The 21,665-nt window shown below is 47.7% G+C and overlaps 1 pseudogene; it reads right to left on the bottom strand.

Moving 5' to 3' along the window:
• Positions 1–21,377, bottom strand: part of LOC122120391 — a 29,442-nt pseudogene extending 8,065 nt beyond the window's left edge.
• Between the last annotated feature and the right edge of the window lie 288 nt (positions 21,378–21,665).

Here is a 21,665-nt window from a genome sequence, read left to right as displayed (position 1 = left end):
GACACAATTCCATTCACACCCAGCCCTAAGAGCCTGCCCCTATTCTGGTGGCACGGGGAAAGCTGCTTGTGGCAGCCCAATGCTGTGGATGGGTGTGATGAGAAGTCAGCTCCTTAGGGTGGAGACTTGGAAACTCATGGGAGAGAAGGGAAGTAGAGGAAACACTGGTTTGCTGTCAGATGGCTGGATCCTAAACCCAGCGCTACAGAGACTGGAATTTGCTCCCTCTGCTGCTGATCACAGCGAGGCAAAGATGCCTGGTATACTGTTAGTGCTACATAGGTGCACCAAATAGAAGCCAGGGCAAGGAGTGGGCGCTGACAAAGTAGGGCTCGTAAGCAAGACACTGATGCAGAGGGATATTTACAGCAAATAGGAAAGGGCCTGATTGCCCTTCCAACTGTGGGCCTTGGGGTGTCGTGAAGCTGAACAAGAGACCAGGGCCATCTGAGTGAGGCCCTGCAGGCCCTGTGTGTGTGTGTGTGTGTGTGTGTGTGTGTGTGTGTGTGTGTGTGTGTGTGTAGATGTGGAGAAAAAAAAAATAAGACAGAGGAAAAAACCCTCGGGGTGAAGTCATCCAGGCACAAGGTACCTTGCTTCCCATTATTGGAGTTTTTCACCCAGACCTGTACATCCTGCTGGGCGGATGTTTTTCTCATTTTGAATGAGCAACAAAAGAAGGACACAGAGAAACTTAAAGAGAAATGGGATCATCGGCCTCTGAGAATTCCTAGCGCAGTCAGCTAAAGGCCAATTATGGCAGGCTCTGGGCCCTTCTGTCAGCGGACAGCGCCCCCTGGTGGAGAGAAAATATCTGCGGCCACAGATGGAGAAAATTAGGGCTAGGAGGTGTACTAAGGGAGTCAAGAATTCTAAGCCAGGGGCAGTGTCTCAAGCCTAGGTGGATAGTTATGATCATCATCGTTATGATCATCATCACCATCATCATATTTTTTAGCTACTTGAGGGGGAGGCTCAAGGTCTGCAGTGGGGTATTAAAGTTCTAGAGATTCCATCTCAACCAGTAGCTGGGTGTAATGGCATGCACCTGTCATCCTTGGGGGACAGCCCCGCCCAACCCCAGCACCAAGTGAGACCTTCCCTTGAAAATAACCAAGGCAAGAAAGGGGGTGGGAGCCATGGTTCTAGTAGTCTAGCACCTGCCTTGTAAACACAGGATCCTGAGCTGACTCTTCAGAAGTGCCCCAAACCTTTTTTTGAATTACCTTGATTTCCAGAAACTTCCAGCTGAACTAGTCTTGATTAATGGCTTTCCTAGAAGGGTTTGGGGGCACAGCAGTTCTTAATCTCCACTGTTTCTTGCAATCAAGCCTTAAGGCAGAGAACCGCATGGAATGGGAAGATGGAGAAACCCACTCATTCCTTCTTAGTTGAGGGGAGGGGAAAGAATGTATAAATAGCTGTGTGGGAACTTTCTCATGAACCAGGTCTTCCTGCCTGCCTTCAACTACCTTCCAGGGCTCCAGGCCAATGCTGCCCCCAGAGAGAGAGGAGGAAGGGAATGGGGAGAAATGGGAAAGAGACAAAGAAGCCCATCTTTCTCCTTAGCTGGTCCTTTCAGGGTGATGTTGGATTTTACAGAGTTCTGGTCATCCTGAATCACCCAGCACACAAACTCACTTCTCTGTGACCTCATCCTGCACTGTGTGCTCCAGAGAAAATGTTTCATCTGGGTTTCTTCTGGCCTGGGAAGAGTCTACATTGTGTGTGTTCTTCAGCCAGGTGAGGTGAGTAGAAGGAGCTCATGTCACAGGTCAGGCTCGCGTGGATACAGACCCCAGAGGATGTGATTTTCAAAGAAGGAATAACTGAGCAGAGGAATAAAAAGTAAGAGCTGGTAAAATTAGCATCACCCTGGGGCTTCTCTGTCCTAGAGACCTGTCTTAACATCTCTCACTCTTTTTTAAGCAAACGTTTTTTCTCTCTCTCTGACATGCTCAAATAAGGCAAGTAGGGCTCAATGTTGATATTCATTCAATATGGATAGAGGTATGTAGGTTTTGGTTTTTTGTGATTTGTTTTTTGAAATATCAGAGTAACAAGAATTACCTATTGGGCCTCAATGACTCATGACTTAATCATAGCTACTCAGAAGGCTGAGAACTGAGGATCACAGTTCACAGCCACCCTGGGCAGGAAAGTCTGTGAGACTCTTATCTCCAATTAAACACCAAAAAAGCTGGAAGTGAAGCTGTGTCTCAAGTAGTAGAGAGCCAGACTTGAGAAGAAAAAAAAACCCAAACCCAAAGGAACAGTGCCCAGTTCTTGAGTACAAGCCCAAGTACCAGCACCCAAAAAACAACAAAAACAAACACACCTAAAAGCAATCACAATAGCAACAATATCAAAGAAGGAAGACATTTGGAACAGGAGGCTGCAACCAGGTAAGAACAAGAAGATGGGGCATCTATAAAGCACCTACTATGCACCCCTCTAGGACCTTTATAAGGAAAACTCATCTTCAACAGAAGTGTACATTTTATTCCCATCCCCCCCCCACCCCCAGTAGGAAACCAAGGCAGAAAATATTTATGTGCTCAGAGCCATTCAACTTGTAAAATGACACAGGCAGCCAGCCTCTGGGACCTATGATTCTTAAAGTCTATATGTACAGTGCTCAGAGGTGTTGCTGAGGAATTTCAGTTCCCCCCTTAGGTAAACCTAAGGGTTTGGGATTGAAATCCAACCTGGCCATGCCCACCCCACAAACGACAGACAGACAGACAGACAGACAGACACACACACACACACACACACACACCTCTTGGAGCACTTGAGAGAGATTCATGGTAGCTTTCAGGGGCTTGTTGAGGTCCCTGTGGGTGACTTCACAGGTGACCTGGGACAAAACATTGTGTGGGGTCAGGTCCACCCAGGCCTTGCTGGGGATAGAGTGAGCACCATCTTGGAGCAGCTGGTGCTGGTCCACTGCGGGCCACTCATTGTTATTCTTTGGTCAAGTGACGTTGAAGTCCTTGGAGCTGAAGGGGCCAGTGGTGCAGTTGAAAGGGGCTGACGTTCCAGGGCTTGTTCTTTCAGTGGGGCCCCTGAGAGAGATGAAAGGCTGCCCGGCTGCAAAAGAGAGACATGGCGACTGCGTGCCCACTGAGTCACGGTCCAACGTACAGCAATCTGCAAGAGGAGGCCCTGTGGGCCTACTATGCTGTATGTGGCTCCAGCCTTGGGGAGCACACAGTCAGAAGATGGATTGAGTTGGGATGGGAAGGTAAGGAATCATGCTCTCTGTTTTGGGGTGTAAGTGTATGAAGACTTCAAAATCCAGAAGCATCATGAAGCCAGGCACCAGTGGCTCATGTGTGTAATCCTAGCAATTCACCAGTGGCTCATGTGTGTAATCCTAGTGACTCAGGAGGCTGGGATCTGAGGATCATGGTTGGAAACCAGCCCTGGCAGGAAAAGTCTATGAAACTCTTAGCTCTACTAAACTACCAAAAAACCTGGAAGTCTGTGGTTCAAAGCCCCCCTGGATGAGAAAGTCCAGAAGACGCTTATCTCCAATTAACTACCAAAAAGCCGGAAGTGGAACTGGGGCTCAAGTGGTAGAACACTAGCCTTGAGCCCAGAAAGCTCAGCACCCAGGCCCTGAGTTCAAGTCCCATGACTGGCACACGTGCACATGCACACACAAAGGTTCTTATTTTCCCCACAGGAGTCATAGGAGACTGCTGGTATTGGCCTCAATTTCCAGAAGAGCTTCCTGCCTTCACACCCTCTTTCAACTCAGATCTCACACTCTCGGCCCAGAGCTGGAACCTAGGAAACATGTCCGCTCTTGCCGCCTGGCCTCCCCGCAGCCCCTTCCCCGATATCCCATGTCCCTCCTCGGACCCCCAAGTTCCCTCTACCTCCCTTGGCCCACAAGGTCCACACTGAGGGGAAAATGTAAAACAGCACTGAGGCACAGGAAACAGCCCGGGCAGGGCTTCCAAGCCTCAGTCTCCTCACCCTGGGCCACAAGATGGTGGGGGTGGGGAGCTGGTCATTTTGGAGGCCCCTTCTTACCTGTTCTGAGGGTATCCTTGAGCAGTATTCAGAACTCACCTGTGAGTCCCAGCAGAAGGGCGGGCAAGAAGGGGTCTAGGCCCTGCCTGGGGGTGGCAGCGCTTGGGAGAGGTGCCCCACATCCCCGATCTGAGCCCGTGGACATAGCTGTGCATGAGCCTGGGATGTCTTGTGTGGGTTTCTGCCCCCAAAATGTGAGCCACCAGAATGGAAGTGGTCTCTGTGGCCAAGATCTCCATCCACACTCTGCTGGCCCACAGCTGGGGCTGAGCTGCAGCCTCTGGCCGGTGTAATGCTCTCTGTGCTCCATGGAGGGACTGAGTTCTGCCTGGAGCTTCATGCTGCGGAGCTGCCTCGGCTGCAATGAGTCTTGGGTCCCCCTCCCCTGAGGCTGTCCAGTCCCAGCCCAGGGTCCCAGGGTGGCTGGTTGGGGTGGCCCTGGATAAGCACATTCACAAATAAGACCAAAGGCAACAAAGACAGAGGTTGGGGGTTGAAACCTCTCGCTGTCCCTCTACCTAACTAGGGGCCAAGAATGTCCCTTGGGCCTTTTTGTCTTTTTAGTTTTGTTTTTTGTTTGTTACTATGAGGGTGCTCTACAGAGGGGCTACAGTTACGTGAGTCAGGTAAAGAGGACATTTCCTTTTGTACAATATCACCCCTTCCCTTCGCTGTCTCTCAGTTTTTCCCTCCCCTTTCCACCCACAGTTGTATAGTTCATTTTCAACATAGTGTCCAGGAAGTACCACTACTGCATTTGTTCACCCTGTACCCCTCCATTTCTGTGTCCCCTATTACCTTCCCAAAGACATATAAAGGAACAAACAGGACACAAAGAAAATAAAAGAAAAACAGCAACAAAGACAAAAACCTCTTGTTTCCATTTCCTGGAGTTCCATTTTGATAAATATTATTTTGTATGATCAGATGCACATAGGCATTGTGCCTTTGTGTTCTCCTAAAAGTATCCTCCTTTGGTCTCACTGTGTGTGAATGCCAAGAGACCTATATAATTTATTATGTCCCGTGACATAATAAATCTAGTTTCATAATAGATCTAGTTTCCCCCATGGACCTATTCTATTGCCCAGAATTGTCTGTCAGGCTCCAACTAGTCGGTTCCTGACCAGCCTAGGAAAGTAAGCTTCCCTCACCCCCAATCTCTCTCTACTCCTCATCACACTCCAGCCAGCTTTCTCGCCGTCCATTGTGACAGACAGACACACTGACAAACAGGCCTTTGTCCGGTTCCTCCTATGGAAAAGATCTGTCTTGAAGATGCTGCCTTTGTTTCCTGGCTGTGGGCAGTGGTGGCACACTCTGTGCACACATTAGGAACTTCAGAATAGCCGGGGGTCTCCGCCCCCTCAAGGCCCCCTTCCACTAATGTGGGAGAAAAGACCCAGTGGAGTTGCCAGTGGGGGGAGGGGGGAGCTTGTTACGGATGCCTATTGCTGCCTACTGCTGCCCCCTACTCCACCCAACCAAGCAAGCCATCCCCAAAAGGTCTGGGTGCCTTCACAGAGAGGAGGCTGGCACCTCTTTCTACATGGAGTTACTGGTCTGTCTTTGTACCCCACTGAGCAAGAGAAAGGAATTGGAGAGCTAGGTGCCAGTGGCACTGCCTGTAATCATAGCTACTCAAGAGGCTGAGATCTGAAGATCAAGGACTTGTATCTACAATTAACCACCAAAACAGCTGGAAGTGGAACTGTGGTTCAAGTGGTAGAGTGCCAGCCTTGAGCAAAAAGGACAGAGATAGAGCTCAGGCCCTGAATACAAGCCCTGGTACTGTTGTATATATGTGTGTGTGCATGCATGTGTGTGTGCGTGTATACACACACACACACACACACACACACACACACACACACACAAACAGTGCAACTGGGTAACCTGGAAAGTTGATCTGGTCAACAAAGGGCCAGCACCTGCATAGAACCTTCCTGAGCCTATTTCTACGCCCTTAGGGAGGGACTGGTGATACATGCCTAGCACCGCTTGATTTTTACACAGAGAAAGGCTGGAGCCTTAAGCAGAAAATAAGAGTTTAGCAAATGTGTTTCATCCTAAGAAATACACTTTCCCAAGCCATTCCCCTCTCCATTCTCTGGTTAATTTCTCCACTATGTTCTGTTTTCACTCAACTCTGTCCACAGAAATATTGTGGGAGCCACATACAGAGCTTGAGATTTTCTAAAATCCATATGTAAAAAAATGAAAAGGAAAGGAAACAGGTGAAATTAATTTTAATGACTATAACCTTTAATCTAACATCCAGATATATTTCACCATGCCAGCCATATTGTGGTATTTAATGTGCCTTCTCCTTTTGTCTTTGCATTTCCTACAAAGTGAAAACCAGCCCTTCCCAAACAATGAGGCTGTGTTGAACCAACAGTAACAAAAACATGTGTACTGCTTGAGTTTTTATTTTGATCAATTAAAATTAAATACAATGTCAAATCTAGTGCCTGTTGGTGCTGTTCTCACTGCTAGAGGCACAGGTGGCTGCCGCCACCAAGCAGGAAAGAGGAACAAACTTCCTTCGTCAGTCTCCTGGGTGCAGGCACTTCACTTGCTTAGCATTTATCGCAGTTATATTAAATTTTAATTTTCAATTAGCAGCATAATGACTCTTTCCCTTATTAGACTCTAGGACCTGGAGAGCAAGAACCACATCACATCCTGGTTCACTAATGAGAATGTCAGAAATATAGTAGGTGTTCAGTGAATGTTTGTTGGGTGGATGGATGGATGGATGGATGGATGGATGGGTGGATGAATGGATGGATCATGGCTGACTGGATGGATGGATGATGAATGGATGGATGGATGGGTCAATAAGTGGATGGATGGATGGATATATGGATGGATGAATGGATGGATGAATCTATGGCTGACTGGTTGGATAGCTGGATACATGGATGGATAGGCAAATGGACAGATAGGCAAATGGACAGATAGATGACAGAGGGATGGATGGATAAATGGGTGGGTGAATGGATGGATGGATGGATAGATAGGTGGATGGATGGATGAATAGGTGGATGAATGGATGGATCTATGGCTGACTGGATGGATGGATGATGGATGGATGGACAGATGGATGGATGGATTCCAGAATGGATGATTTGGATCCACAACTACACAGATAAGTCCATGACTCTACCAACAGGAAGGTCATGTGCTATAGAGTAAGGGAAGAGAGAACCAGTCCCAGCTAGATAGCAAAGAAGGCATCCTTCTTGGAAGTAGGTTTGCCTTAAAGGGATCCTGCATTGGCACTTCAGCATTAATCACACCATCTGCACAGACAGAGGAGACTGACGCACCAGGTTGCTGCATGGGGGTGGGGAGCTAAGGGTGCCTGCCTGGTGAGGCTGGAAAGCTCAAGGAGAAATGGGGAGATGAGAGTCCTCCGGTGTATGGTCTGAGGAGAGACCAGGCATCCACAGGGCTTCCCCAGGCTGGGCCACTGGGCTGGGCTTGGTTTTTCCTGCATGGAGTCCCAAAGGTCTCCTTCCAGATTCTAGATAGGAACTGACTCTCACCTGCTCCAGAAACAAAGCCTTTCTAGAAACTGAAGGACCTTGTCACCAGTCTGGACCCCTGGCCCAGCCAAGTGGAACCAAAGAATGACAGAGAACCTCCAGTTCCTCAGAAAAGGGTATATCAATGGTCTTTAAAATCCAACCCTTTGCTGCAAAGATCCATCATCCTTCATCCTCACCCCGACTCAAACAGGCCTCAGACTCCCCCTGGATGAAGCCTTTGTGCCTTAGTCTAAGGCTCTGTAATCAAAGACCCATCTCCCTGCCCCCATGGTGATTGGACGCCTGGAGGGCAGGGGGCCTCCATGGCCACTGTCTCCATCCCAGGTCCTCAGTGCCTAGCAGAGCTGCGCACTCAGGGAATTCATGTTCTTTCCCACTGACTTGTTCCTACCTCAACTCTTTCCTCAATTAGGAAACCAATCAGGTACCTGCCAGGCACTAGTGGAACAAGTAGGCAGTGGGCCAGACAGGCCTCTGCCCTTCCAGAGGCCACATTCCAAAGAGATGGGTGGACATCAGGAGTAAATGGGCAGTGTTGTTCCGGGTAGAAGACGGGAGACAGAGAGCGGGTTGTATAAGAAGCTGTAACTGGGGAGGGGGCATGTGAGCTGGGACCTGAGCAGGGGGAGCCATGGAGAGTTCTAGAAGGAGGGGGAATGATCCAGAGAGGGGAATGGAAGGTGCAGGACCAGGCCTGAGGGCATGCATCTCTAAGCCACAGTAAGACCGCTATGGTGGGAGCAGAGTGACAGGTAGGGGCAATGGCTGGAATCTCAGGATCCCAGGGTGCCTCCTCGGGGAGAATGGGGGGTAGGAGGTGGGCTGTGTGCAATGCCATGGGCTGGAAGCAGGGCTGGCAGGATCCAACCCCCAGCTGGAAGACACACACTGTGGCTGGCGGGCGGGGGGGTGTTGGTGGGAGAGGAAGAGGTGTCTGCAACTGTGGGCAGTGTCTGGGGCTGGGGGAAAGGCCCATAGCGACTGGGTGATGGATATTCACACCTCGGTGGCCTGTCACGGTTTCCAAGGACACTGCAAAGTGAGGCCTTCTGGGAAAAGAATGGAGCTGGAGAGAGGCTGACCACTCAGCCATGAGTTCCTTGTCCTGCAGCTTCTGTCTCAAATGACTCCTCTTGGAAGCCTTCCTGACCTCACCACCCAGTGGGCTGCGGAGTCCCAACCCACAGCCCCCTCCGCCACTGACCTCAGAGGAGCGCCTACCATACTTTATTACAGAGAATTTCTAGCAACTTCCAGAGAAGTCGAGGTGAGACTGCGCACAAGGCTCAACACGCAGAAAGCACTCAACAAGTATTTTCTCATGAATGCCTGTGCATACGGTGCCAAGGTATCAAGCATTCCACCCTAAGAACTCACACTCGCTTCAGGAGAGGGCTAGCTACTGCCCCTGGCCCCACTTCTGAGAAAACCCCTTTGGAGAGTGGTCCTCAGAACTCCCAGCCCCCCTGGTTGATCCTACAGTGAGAGAGGAAAAGACTGGCTGGGAGAAATTTCAGACAAAGATGTGAAAGGCTAACCACCCTCTTTCACTTTGGGTCAGACTAAGATGTGAAAGGTTGCCATGTTTTTTTGTTTGCTTTACTTTTGTCTAGATGTGATTCCTGAAATGGTCTTGGTGAACCCAACTGGGTACTCATTAAGAAAACTCAATGAGTCGAGGAAAAGAAATAAGGGGGGGGGGAGAGAAAAACAAAATAGGGGCTAAAGAAGCTCCTTCTTTGGATATTTCCCACAATTCCAGCTAACTTCTGTGGTCCTGGAGCTTAAGACTTCAACCATGACTCAGTTGTTGGCCCCTAAAAGAGCAGATTGATAGGATAGCGAACATCAACACATACCGGTGGCTTCAGTGGTGGACTTCCAGGCTCTTTGCCCTCCCGTGAGGCACCTGTGGGTGGGGGAGAGGGAACCCAGCAAGACAGGAGACAGACACGATTGTTATCACGCCCAATCATACCTCAGAGTCTGTGATAGCACAGATGGTTATCACAGAGCAGAGGCTGATGGAAAGTGTGGAGACTCATGTCAGCTGTTACTAGAGGAAACACTTTCTAATAACTCCACCTCTGAGGGGAAGTGAGCATAGGAGCTAGAGTATAGGGATGTGGGAGAGAGTCTGCCTGCCAAGTTGGATGGAAGTTGTTGTTCAAACCAACACCTTCACTGGACATGGAAATCAATTGGGTGGGTGTAGCCTAGCATTGTGTGTGTGTGTGTGTGTGTGTGTGTGTGTGTGTGTGTGTGTGTGTGTGTGTGTGTGTGTGTGTGTGTGTGTGTGTGTGTGTGTGTGTTCCAGTCCTGGGGTTTGAACTCCAGGCCTGGGCCCTGTCCTTGAACTTTTGTGTTCAAGGTTGGTGCTCTATCACTTGAGCCACAACTCCACGCCCAGCCTTCTAGTGGTTAATTGGAAATAAGGCTCATAGACTTTCCTGCCTGGGCTGGCTTTGAACTGCAATCCTCATATCTCTGCCTCCTGAGTAGCCAGTATTATGGGTGTAAGCCACCAGTGCCCTGCTTATATTATAGAATTCTGACATGTGGTTGGAACCCTGGTTTAACAAGGGAGTTGGGGAGAGAGCATAGGCTTTGAGAATGATCTGAAAGCCATGGAGGTTAGACCAGTGTCAGATCAAGGGAACGGTCTGTGTCTGATTATCTGTCAGCACAAGCCAGCCCAGGAAGGTCTTCAACAAGGAAATATTTTATTCTTACAATTTATGATTCTTGAAAACCTGGAAGGGAATGAAGGAAGGGGTGATACTGTTCATAAAGAAATGTAATCCTCGCTACTCAGGAAGCTGAAACTGAGGATTGCAGTTCGAAGCCAGCCCTGGCAGGAAAGTCAGTGGGACTCATCTCCAATTAGCCACCACAAACCAGAAGTGGCACTGTTGCTCAAAGTGGTAGAGCTCTAAGCTTGAGGAAAAGAGCTCAAGAACAGCACCCAAGCCCTCAGTTCAGGCCTCAGGACCGACAAAAGAAAAGAAAAAGAAAAAGAATGTACACATTACTGACTTATGTAACTAAGCCCTCAGTACATCACCTTTATAATAACAATGAAAAACTTAAAAAGAAGACCAATTTACTACTCCTCCATTATAAAACTCTGAGTCCACATGCCCCAGTTTTTAGAACTCCAAGAGTATAAGTCCTATGATATTTGTGGCTCCTAATATTTCTCACTTGCTGTAGTAGACTGACATTAAAATGGCCAGGGTAGTGGCTTATGGTTCTCACTCCAACCTGTAGAGAGCTTGGATGTCATTATTCCTCTTTTCAGATCAGAATAAGGAAAAGTAGCAGAAGCTGAAAGAAATCCATGACTTTTCTTGAAACCATCAGAGAATACAGCTCGTAGGGCAGGCAACCATCTGAAACCTTGGGAGTCCATTACACCCAAGACTGCTACCCAGAGCAAGACCACAAGTCAGGGGAGCATTTATTTAGCTGTCTGGCAATTTGCCTCAGTGCAGACTAGCACGCATGTAAGGCTCTGGGAGGGAGGGGAGGAGAGAGACAACGTCATGGTTTATAGGTTTTCCCTCCAGAAAGCTCCTCATGTTACCATCTGCCAATCAGGCTCCAGGATAATGTCATGAGTGACAGCTGCAAGACAGAGTCTGAGGAACCGTTTCAAGGAAACCAAGAGAAGAGGAGGAAACAAGGACCCTAAAGGAACCATCTACTCCTGGCACCTGTTATCACAAGATGAAATGGAGCCCAAGTCCCGGCAGGATTCACATCAAGCCTCACCCTGAAGGTCTGTTTCCCTCAATATTTGTTACCCCACAGAACGTGTCCAACTTTCAACCAAAAGTAAACAAGGTATGCTGTATGAGTTTCCTGAGGCTACTGTAACAAATTGCCATGGCAGGTTGACTCAAAATAGACATTTATTCTCTTACTGTTCTGGTGGCCAAATATCCAAAGTCGGTATCATTGAGCTAAAATCAAGAGGTTGGCCAATTGTGCTCCAGTTGGAAGGCTTGGGCCCGTAATTCCTGTTACAATTCCTGGCAGATGCTGGCATTCCTTCCCACCCCCACCCCCACCCCCAGTCCGGAACTCAAACTGGGTACCTGGCACTCATTCATTGGCTGGCACTCTACCAATTGAGCCACGCCTCCAAACCCAACATTCCTTGGCTTGGGGCCAATCCACAGGAATCTCTGTCTCTGTGATCACATCCTCTCCCTTCTCCTCTCTCCCCTCTCCCTTTTCCTCTCTCCCTTCTTCCTTCTCCCCTGTCTCCTCTCCTCTTTTTCCCCTCTCCTCTCTCTTCTCTCCTTTCTTGTGCCGATCCTGTGGCTTGTACTCAGGGTCAGGGTGCTGTCCCTAGGCTTTTTCCACTTAAGGCTAGCTCTCTACCACTTGAGCCACAGCTCCACTTCTGGCCTTTTGATGGTCAATTAGAAATAAGAACCTCATGGACTTTCCCTACCTGGGCTGTCTTTGAACTACCATCCTCAGAGCTCAACTTCCTGTATATTTAGGGTTACAGGCATAAGCCACTGGTGCCTGGCCCTATTTGTCTCTTATAAGGAAATATGTGCTTGTATTTAAGTTCTACCTGGATAATTGAAGATCATCTTCTCATTTTAAGATCCATTATTCAGCCTGACATATAGGCCCAAAAGCCAGGAAAAGTACAGAGGATAGAGACAAAACAACCATCAGAAGCAGAATAAGATATAACATAGATCTTAGAATTCCCAGACGGACAATTTAATACCTACGATCAGCACATTAAAAGTTATAATGGAGGGCTGAGAAGTTGTCTCAGTGATAGAGTGCTTGCCTCGCATGCATGAGGCCCTGGGTTCGATTCCTCAGCACCACATAAACAGAAAAAAGCCAGAAGTGGCGTTGTGGCTCAAGTGGTAGGGCCTTGAGCTGAAGAGCTGAGGGACAGCACCCAGGCCCAAAGTTCAGCCCCCACGACTGACCAAAAACAAAAAACAGTTATAATGGAAACATGTTTCCTCAAAAAGGCTACTTGTTAGGCCACAACATAAATCTTGCTAAATTTTAAAAGACTAAAATTATATAAAGTGTTTTTTCTTACTTTGATTTCCTGTCCTGTCTTTTAGTTATTATTAACTAGTCCTTTTAGTACTTTAACGCTGTCTTTTTTTTTTAAGGTTATCTTTTCTGACCACAAGAAAGTGAAATAGAAATCAATGACAGAATAAAAACTGGAAAATTCATAAAAATACAGAAACTAAAAAACATACTTTTTTTTTCTTTTGTGTCACTATTGGGGCTGAAACTTAGCAATCTTGCTTGGGTTTTTCACTCAAGGCTGGTACTCTACCACTTGAGCCAAACCTCCAATTCTGGCTTTTTACTGGTAAATCTGACATAAGAGTCTGTTGGATTTGTCTCCCCAGTCTGGCTTTGAATCTCAATCCTCAGATCTCAGCTGAATAGGTAGGATTATAAGTGTGGGCCACTGGCACCTGGCAAATACTCTTAAAAACCAATGAGTCAAAGAAAAATAAATCACAAAAGAAATTAGAAAATACCTTGAGGCAAACAAGAATAAAACATAATGTACTAAAACTCATGGGGTGCATCAAAGGTACTGCCTAAAGAGAATTTTATAGCTATAAACATCCACATTAATAAGGGGGGAAGATAACAGATCAATAACTTGAACTGGAAAAAGAAGAACGAGCAAAACTCAAAGCTGAGCTCAGAAATAAAGATTAGAAACACAATACAGAATCAATGAAATCAAAAGTCAGTTCATCAAAAGAAGATTAAAAATAGGCAAACTTTAGCTAGATGGGAAAAAAAGAGAAAAAAAGATGACTCAAATCAGAATTAAAAATAGGAACATTATTACCAATTTTATAGAACTAAAAGAAGATTATAAGCCAGTACAAGGAACAAAGCTTGTGAATATAAATTGAATAATCGGATAAGATGGTCAAATTTCTGGAAAGAAACAAATTACTTTAACTGAATTTGAAGTTATAGAAAATTTCAACAGACTTATAACAAGAGATTGAGTTAGTAATAACAATGTGAGTAAAATCAGCAAAATGCTATGACCAAGTGGGAGTCATCCCAGACATGCAAGGAAGGTTCAACATTAAAAAAAATCCATCAGGGCAGGTGTAGGTGGCTCACGCCTGTAATCACTAATGCTCAGGAGGCTAAGATATGAGGATCATGGTTCAAAGCCAACCTGGGCAGGAAAAGTCTGTGAGATTCTTATCTCCAAAATCACACCAGAAAACTGATGCGGTGCTATAGCTCCACTTGTAGAGCACTTACTTTGTAGAGCACTAATCTTGAACAAAAAGAGCTCAGGGTCAGCTTCCAGGCCCTGACCTCAAGCCCTACAACTGAAAAAATCAATCTGGCCAGGCACTGGTGGCTCACGCCTGTAATCCTAGCTACTCAGAAGGCTGAGATCTGAGGAACAACCAAGGCAGACAAACCTATGGGACTCTACTCTCCAATTAATCAACAAAAAACTGGACCTGGAGGCATGGCTCAAGCAGTAGAGCTCCAGGCATGAGCAGAAGGAGAGTGTGAAGCCTTGAGTTCACTTCCTGTTTGGGGATACACACACACACACACACACTAAAAGACTTGAATAAACATTTCTTCCAAGAAGATATATAATTGTCTAATACATATATGGGAAGACATTCAATGTCAGTAGTCATTAGGGAAATGCAAAATCAAAACCACAATGAGGTATCACTTCATACCTATCAATATTTTATGGAAATCAATGTGTTGGAGGCAAGGCTATGGAAAAATTGAAGTCCTTGTACACTGCTGGTAAGAATGTAAAATGGTGAAGCCTCTGTAGGCAAGTTTGCCAGGCCCTCCAGAAGCTAGACAGAGAATCAGCCGATGACAGAGCAATTCCACTTTTAGCCTTAAGCCCCCAAAGGACGGAAAATAATAATTCAAACAGACAAGTCATCCACCAAATATTCATGGCAGCATGATTCACAATTGCCAAAAAGTGGGAGCAGGCTGTGTCCCTCCACTGATGAAGGGTAAACACGCAGGACCTCTATACACATAAAGGGATTTCACTCCACGGCAGAGAGGCCTCAAGCTGTGATAAATGCTCTGACAAAGGGAAACCTTGAAACACCTCCCTAAGAGAGCCAGAGACAAAGTGACAAACAAATTGCACTCACCTGAAATGGCTAGACGCAGGCAAATTCATAGAGACAGGAGAACATTGGTGACATTAGTAGTTACCAGGGGCTGGGCGAGGGAGGGCAGGGGGGGAGTGGGTACTGTTCAGTGGCTGTGGAGTTTCTGTTGGGGGGAGGGTAATAAAAATAAAGGAACTGATCACGGTGAATAGTTTCTGCTTAAACAAACTCCAAGAGAATGAATTTTGTGGTGGGTGTAAATTATCTCTGAATTGGTTGGGGTTTTTGGTTGTTTTGTTTTGTTTTTTGCTTCTCAAAGTAAAAGAATGGAGGAAGAGGTACTCTGTTTCTATTCATCAAAGGACTACTGGTATGCCTGTATTCATTTAGAACAGGAAGATTATCAGGGATAAACGACGACATTACACAGCAATAAGCAGGTCAAACCTAGATGGGTTTTAAGCTCCAAAAGAACAAAGTGTCAAAATCCACAGACAAAACAAACCGTGCCGAAAAGAGAAGCAGCAAAATCTGCTCTTAGAGCTGGAGACCTCCAACTCGTCTCAGTCATGAGCGGATGAAGCTGACAGAAAACCAGAAAGGTATATAAATGGCCCAAATGGCACCGTCCATGAAGTTGATCTAATGAACAATCACAGACCGTTTCTTCCCATAACAGCCCGATATACATTCTCTTCAAAGGCTCATGGAACGGTCACACAGATAGACCAGGGCATATGCCTTAACAAATTTAGGAGACTAGAAATCACAGAAATGATATCCTCAGACCATAAAAGAATTAAACCAGAAATCAATAACAAAAAGATAGTAGAATCTATTTGGAAAGTAAACAATATACTTCTAAATAAACCATGAGTCAAAGCAGAAGTCTCAAGAGAAATTAGAAAATATTCAGAACTAAATGGAAAAACGAATTGTCAAAATTTGTGGGTTTCAGCTGACACGGTATCTGGAAGGATATTTATAGCATTAAGTGTGTATATTAGAAAAGAAGAAAGTTCTGAAAATCGATAGTTTAACTTCTTTTTTAGAAAACCAGAGGAAGAACATGAAATTAAATCTAAGGCAATAGAAGGAATAAAATAATAAAAAAATTAGAGTATAAATCAGTGAAATTGAAAACATGTAAACAATAGAGAAAAATCAATGATACCAAATGTTGGTTCTTTGTAAAGATTAACTAAATAGATAGGCCTCTAGCCAAACTAACCAAGAAAGAAAGTAAGAGGACACAGACTTCCAACGTCAAGAACAAGAGTGGCCATTTCTTTGGATCTCATTGACAGTAGAAGCATATAAAAGTGTTAGTGGGGTTGTAGGCAAAAAAGGAACCCTTACACACTGTTGGTCGGAATAGACAATACAGTCCTTTGTGTTAAACAGTGTGGAGGCTACTTTAAAAAAACATTAAAACTAGAATTATCATAGGATCCAGAAATCCCATTCTTGCGTGTATATTCAAAAGGAATGAGGTGATACATTGAAGAGACATCTTCTACCCCATGCTTGGGGCAACCTTATTCAAAATAGCCAAGATATGAAATCAGCCTCACAGTCTATCAACAGATAAAGAAAATGTAGTGCGCAGCTACACACAGCGGAACCCCATCCTGTGTCTAAAAAGGAGATCCTGCCATTTGCAACAATTTGCACGAACCTGGAGAAACTCAGTGAAATAAGCCAGGCACAGAAAGACAAATACCATGTGACCTTACTTATAGGTACAAACTAAGAGAGTTGAACCCTTGGAAGCAGTGTAGAATGTGGATTACCAGAGGCTTGGGGGCAGGGGAAGAGACTTGGAGATGAAAGCAAAACAAACAAGAATGAGGAGGTATGGTGTATCCGTGGATTGGAAGGCTCTATTTTATTGAGCTACCAAATCTTCCCAAACTCATCTATTGTTCAATGCATGTTACTAAGGGTTACACAGTACGTGCAATTTCACTTATACAACTTCCTTAAAGAGCAGAATGATAGAGATGGAAAAAGAGATCGGTGATTACCAGAGGTTTAAAGACCGGAAGCTGAACGTGAAGAACAGTGGATATCAGGAGCCATGAAACCATTCTTCATGGTAGTGAGGTAACTAGCAGAAATACCAGTTTAATAGAACATACGCGGAGCTCTTTGGCATCCATTTATCACAATCCATTTGTCAAAAGCCATAGCACTCCATAGCACAAAGTGAAAAAGGAATGCATTCAAACTTCAAAACAATCTAACAGGAAAGTTCAGGATCACAGGATAGATAGAGGACAATGGCAGACAAAGCTGATTGTATTTTAAACATATGACATAATCTAGAAGGTTGGGGCAGGGGGTGGGGGACAGAGGTGCTGAAAATGGCATGGAAAATGACTATAGGCTAAAACACTGGAGACCAAAACAGCTGTCTGTAGGCCCTTTAGTTAGTCAAGCTGTTTCTCAGGAGTACAGGTTGACAATTCTGAAGTGCAAGCACACGTGTCAGACTGAACAATGAGGTAAATGGACGGCAGGGGGTAGGGGTCAGATTTCTCACTATAGAAGTAAGAAGTTATCTGTAAGGAGAGGAAAAGGAGAGAGCCGTGGAAATGGGTAAGAATGAGACACATTAGCATGAGCTCTCATTTAGCTTACTATAGATTCCAAAGAGAAACAGAAATAAGTAGCTATGTGTATGCATGAGCTAGCACACACACACACACACACACACACACATTTCCTAGCTCAGCATACTGGGTGTGGGTTTCCAGTAACAAGGAACACACAGAGTGTTCAAATTTTGTTTTATAATCCCAGTCTCCAATAACATAGTGCCAGTTTCCAGGCACTGGTAGCTCCCACCTGTAATCCTAGCTACTCAGAAGGCTGAGATCTAAGAATTGAGGTTCAAAGCCAGCCCAATCAGGAAAGTCCCCATGAGACTCATCACCAATTAACTACTCAAAAATCAGAAGTGGAGCTGTGACTCAAAGTGGTAGGGCACAAGCCTGGAGTAAAAAAGCTAGGGACAGAACCCAGGTCCTGAGTTCAAGTCCCATGACTGACAAAAACAAAAACCAAAGAGCCAGTCTTCTTGAAGACATGGCTAAAAAAAGGTAATAATAATAATACACCAAGACCCTGGACTATCCCTCACTACCAGAAAGTAAGGGAAGAGCTCACAAATAGAACTGCACCAAAGCGACACCCACAGGAAGAGCGCTCAGTGGCACAAATTGGAATCACGTGAATGCAAAACAAATCACGTAGTAATGAAGTATGACACAAAGTACAAAATAAATATCCCTGAGTGCCCAGTAATCGAATAAATGATTGAATAAAGAAGTAACAGCATTCTCTGTGTTTTACAGAGGCACTTAACCTACCAGGAAGGGGAGAAGAGAAGCCCTCCATCCCTGAAGTGGTGCTGTGTATGGTTGTATGCTGACCTCCTGTGACCAAGAACCACACAGAAAGGGAGAAGAAGAGAAAAGAAAAAAAAAAGTGGAGAAAATTGGCAAGCACTACCTTGGCCTGTTGATTCAGGTTAACATCACTGATGTTATCTGGAGCTGATGACATGTTTCTTGATATCACATCTTGAGCAGACCTGTCACCTCTAGAGTGTTCCTTTCTAAAACCCACTGACCCTTCACTCATCATGAGAATGACACCCGACAATCTCAAGCAGAAGGACTTCCTACTCAGTACCTGACCAGTGCTCCCTCAAAGCTCTCAAGCGCATCAAATGCCAGAAAGGTAAGAAATGGTCACAGCCAAGAAAAGCCGGATGACTGAATGCAATGGGTTATTCTGGATGGGATAGAGAGAGGAGGCCTTGAAGAAGAAGAGTCTACACAATGTGGATAAAGCATGAAGCTCAGTTGTAGTAAGTTACAGGGTAATATGTGAACAAGGGGTCAGGGGCATACAGAAACTGTAGTATTTTCACATCTCTATAGATCTCAGTAATTCTCAGACCTGGACAGCGTTAAGTAAGCCATTTCCTGGTTTCAAGATTTAATGTCTGTTGGTGTCTAATGTCCATGATCAGAACATCAGAGTTCTTCTGACTGCCTGTGGATAAATTACAGTTGAAAAGTTTTGTTTGTTTTTTTTTTGTCGGTCGTGGGGCTTGAACTCTGGGCCTGGGCGTTGTCCCTCAGCTCTTCAACTCAAGGCGAGCGCTCTACCACTTGAGCTACAGCGCCACTTCCAGTCGAAAAGTTTTTGACTTCACAGAAGGGCAAACTGATGAGGTGGCACACACAAAATTCCTCTCACCCAAAGTGTGTGGAAGCAATGCTGGCGAGTGAAAGCGTGCTGAGCTGTTTGGTCACATGAATGTGTAATTAGGAAAGTTCCCAGAGTCACCAAGTGAATGTTTATTTGTGCTGCATCTGGAAGAAACTGCCTCTGTTGGATTCATGGACAGTCATATGAACGTGTTAGTTTGGAGCTTTGTTGTTTTTTTCTGTTGCCTCTTGAACACTACAGAATTATTTATTAAACAGCTGTGACAACTGCTAGATTATCTACTTATGCCACCATTAAAATACCCATTTGTGCTGAAAAAAAGTTTTGAAAGTTTTCTTTGGGGGGGGGGGATGATAGTACTGGGGCTTAAACTCGGGGGCCTTGCACTCTTTCTTAGCTTTTTCTTCAGGATTAAGGTTGGTGCTCTACCACTTGAGCCACAGCTCTGCTTCCAGCTTTTTGGTGGTTAATCAGAGATTAAACAGTCTCTCGCACTTTCCTGTTCTGGCTGGCTTTAAACAACGCTCCTCACATCTCATCCTCTGAAGTAGCTAGGATAAAAGGCCCAAGCCACTGGTGCCCAGCTTATCCTGCTACATTTTTAAATAAAGCAACAAGATGCCCAGGAGTACATAGGGAAAGCTTCTGGCCTGGAAATATTAGTATTTGCACAGAGTCCCTTACTCTGCGGAGGACTGTTGGGGAAATGGGTGGGCTGTCAATCATTAGTAATTAATACTCACCTGTTGAGTGTAAAAGAGGCTTCCCTGCATTCTCTCTTCCTTTTTAATCTTCCCAATCCTAGAGGCCTGTTATCCATTCAAAAGCACATAAAAGCGGACTATGGAACCTCCCATGCCTTTCCCACTCCAGAGTTGATTCTCCTGCTTCCGAGATTCCCAGGATCCTCGGGGAATAAAAAAACAGCAATTCAAGAACCCATGGGCTCTTTTATTTCCCTCCTCTCTCCTGGACAGTCCCAGGCCTGGTGCAGAGAGCCCAAGCTGAGTGAGGGGGGCTTCCCCCGGCTGCCGGCAGCCTCGCAGGCTGCCATAACCACGCCGGCCACGGGAGGGCAGCCGAGGCTTCCTTCCCGGGGACTGCTGCGGGGAGCCGAGCCCTGGTCTGCTCTGAATAGCAAACCGGCTTCTGCAGAAAAGGCCTCGGACTGTCAATAATTAACAATAATGATAATAATAATAATGATGATGATGATAGTCTCGACACAGGAGGAAAGCCGACCCCAGCGCCTTACTGCCGCTGGTGGCCCCTCAGGCCGTTCCCCAGCCAGAGCCCGGCCGAGCCAGGACCCCGCAGGGCTGTCCTTTGGATCCCGCGCGCAGCAGGGAAGGCGAGGACCCGCAGCTCCGGCCCCTCCCTCGCTGCATCAAGCCTTTGGGGGTGCAAGCCCTGCGCGCAGGACACTTCTGCACTCCCTCCCTCGTGGGGTCCGGGGCAGCCGAGCCCTCGCCCGGGCCTCCTCCCCCGCGCCTGTCCCGCGTCTGTAAACCGGGGTTGGAGATGGTTCCGGGTGCCACCAAGCGCCTGGCTGGCGGCGTGGAACCGAGCACCGGGCACTTCGTTAGCCCTTCCCTCGCCCCCCACCCCACCCCGTTTGCCAAGAGGGAAACAGGCGTCCAAGAGCCCACGCCAGCCGCCCTGGGTGCGCAGTGGTAAAGGGGGAGCGGCGGGGTTCGGATGTCCATTTCCGCGGTGGCAAAACCATTCCCCCTACCCCACCCCACCTCCCCGGGCTGGAACCCCGTCGCTAACGCAGCCTCGGGGCGCCGCTGGAAGGGTTTCACCCGCCGGGGCCGAGCCCGCGGGCGCGCCGGGCGCGGGGGAACCCGCAGCCCCGGGAGTCGGTGCGGGGGACACGTTGGCGCCCCGGGGGACGCGCCACGAGGCCGAGGCCCGGAGCTGCAGCGGGCTGGGCTGGAGCCTGGGGAGCCGGGGCGGGGGGGGGGAAGGGGGAGCCGGGGTTCCCGTCGCCCCAATCGAGACTCCCCGGAGCAGTCAGGCTGGGTCTGCGGAGCGCGCTCCGGGTCCCGGACGGCCGTTTCCGCCCGCGGAGGAGGCGGGGGGGATCCTCGGACCGCAGCGCCCTCCCCCCTCGGACCGCAGCGCCCTCCCCCCTCGGGCCGCTGCGCCCTCCCCCCTCGGGCCGCTGCGCCCCGCTTTTTCCTGGGGTGGCGGAGGAGGTGAGGGGCGCACAGCTGTGGGGCGCCGGGGTGTGCGTCGCACCCCCCCCCCCCCCACCGATCCTTTTTACACACGGAGTTCCTGTTTTCATGCAAATGCCTTTGTTCGCGCACCGGGCCCGGAGGACCGAGGCGCAGCTGAGCGCGCGGCGGCGCCGCTTTTCCGCCTGCGCTTTCATCCGGCCTGAAAGACTTCCACGCGCCGCAGGGAACAAAACACAGCCCGCCGCTGCCTCCGTCCCCCGCCCCGTCCCCCACCCCGGGAGGCGCTCCCGGCGAGGGATCGAGCGGGGGCAGCTCCCGGGCAGGCCGGGCGGCCGGCGGGAGGCTGGCCTAGCCTGGCAGAGCCGAGATCCGGAGATCAACAAGCCCAGACGCCGACCCGACCGCGGAGAAAGGGCAACCAGCGTGCCCCCGGCACGCGCAGCCCTGCGTGCGCCCCGAGCGTTACACGTGCGCTCCGGGGC

The sequence above is a fragment of the Dipodomys spectabilis genome, unplaced genomic scaffold (assembly GCF_019054845.1).
Source record: "Dipodomys spectabilis isolate Male_0828 unplaced genomic scaffold, ASM1905484v1 ptg000175l, whole genome shotgun sequence".
Classification (NCBI taxonomy): Eukaryota; Metazoa; Chordata; class Mammalia; order Rodentia; family Heteromyidae; genus Dipodomys; species Dipodomys spectabilis.
Note: the sequence above shows the minus strand (reverse complement) of the source record. Positions and strands in the feature narration are given on the sequence as shown.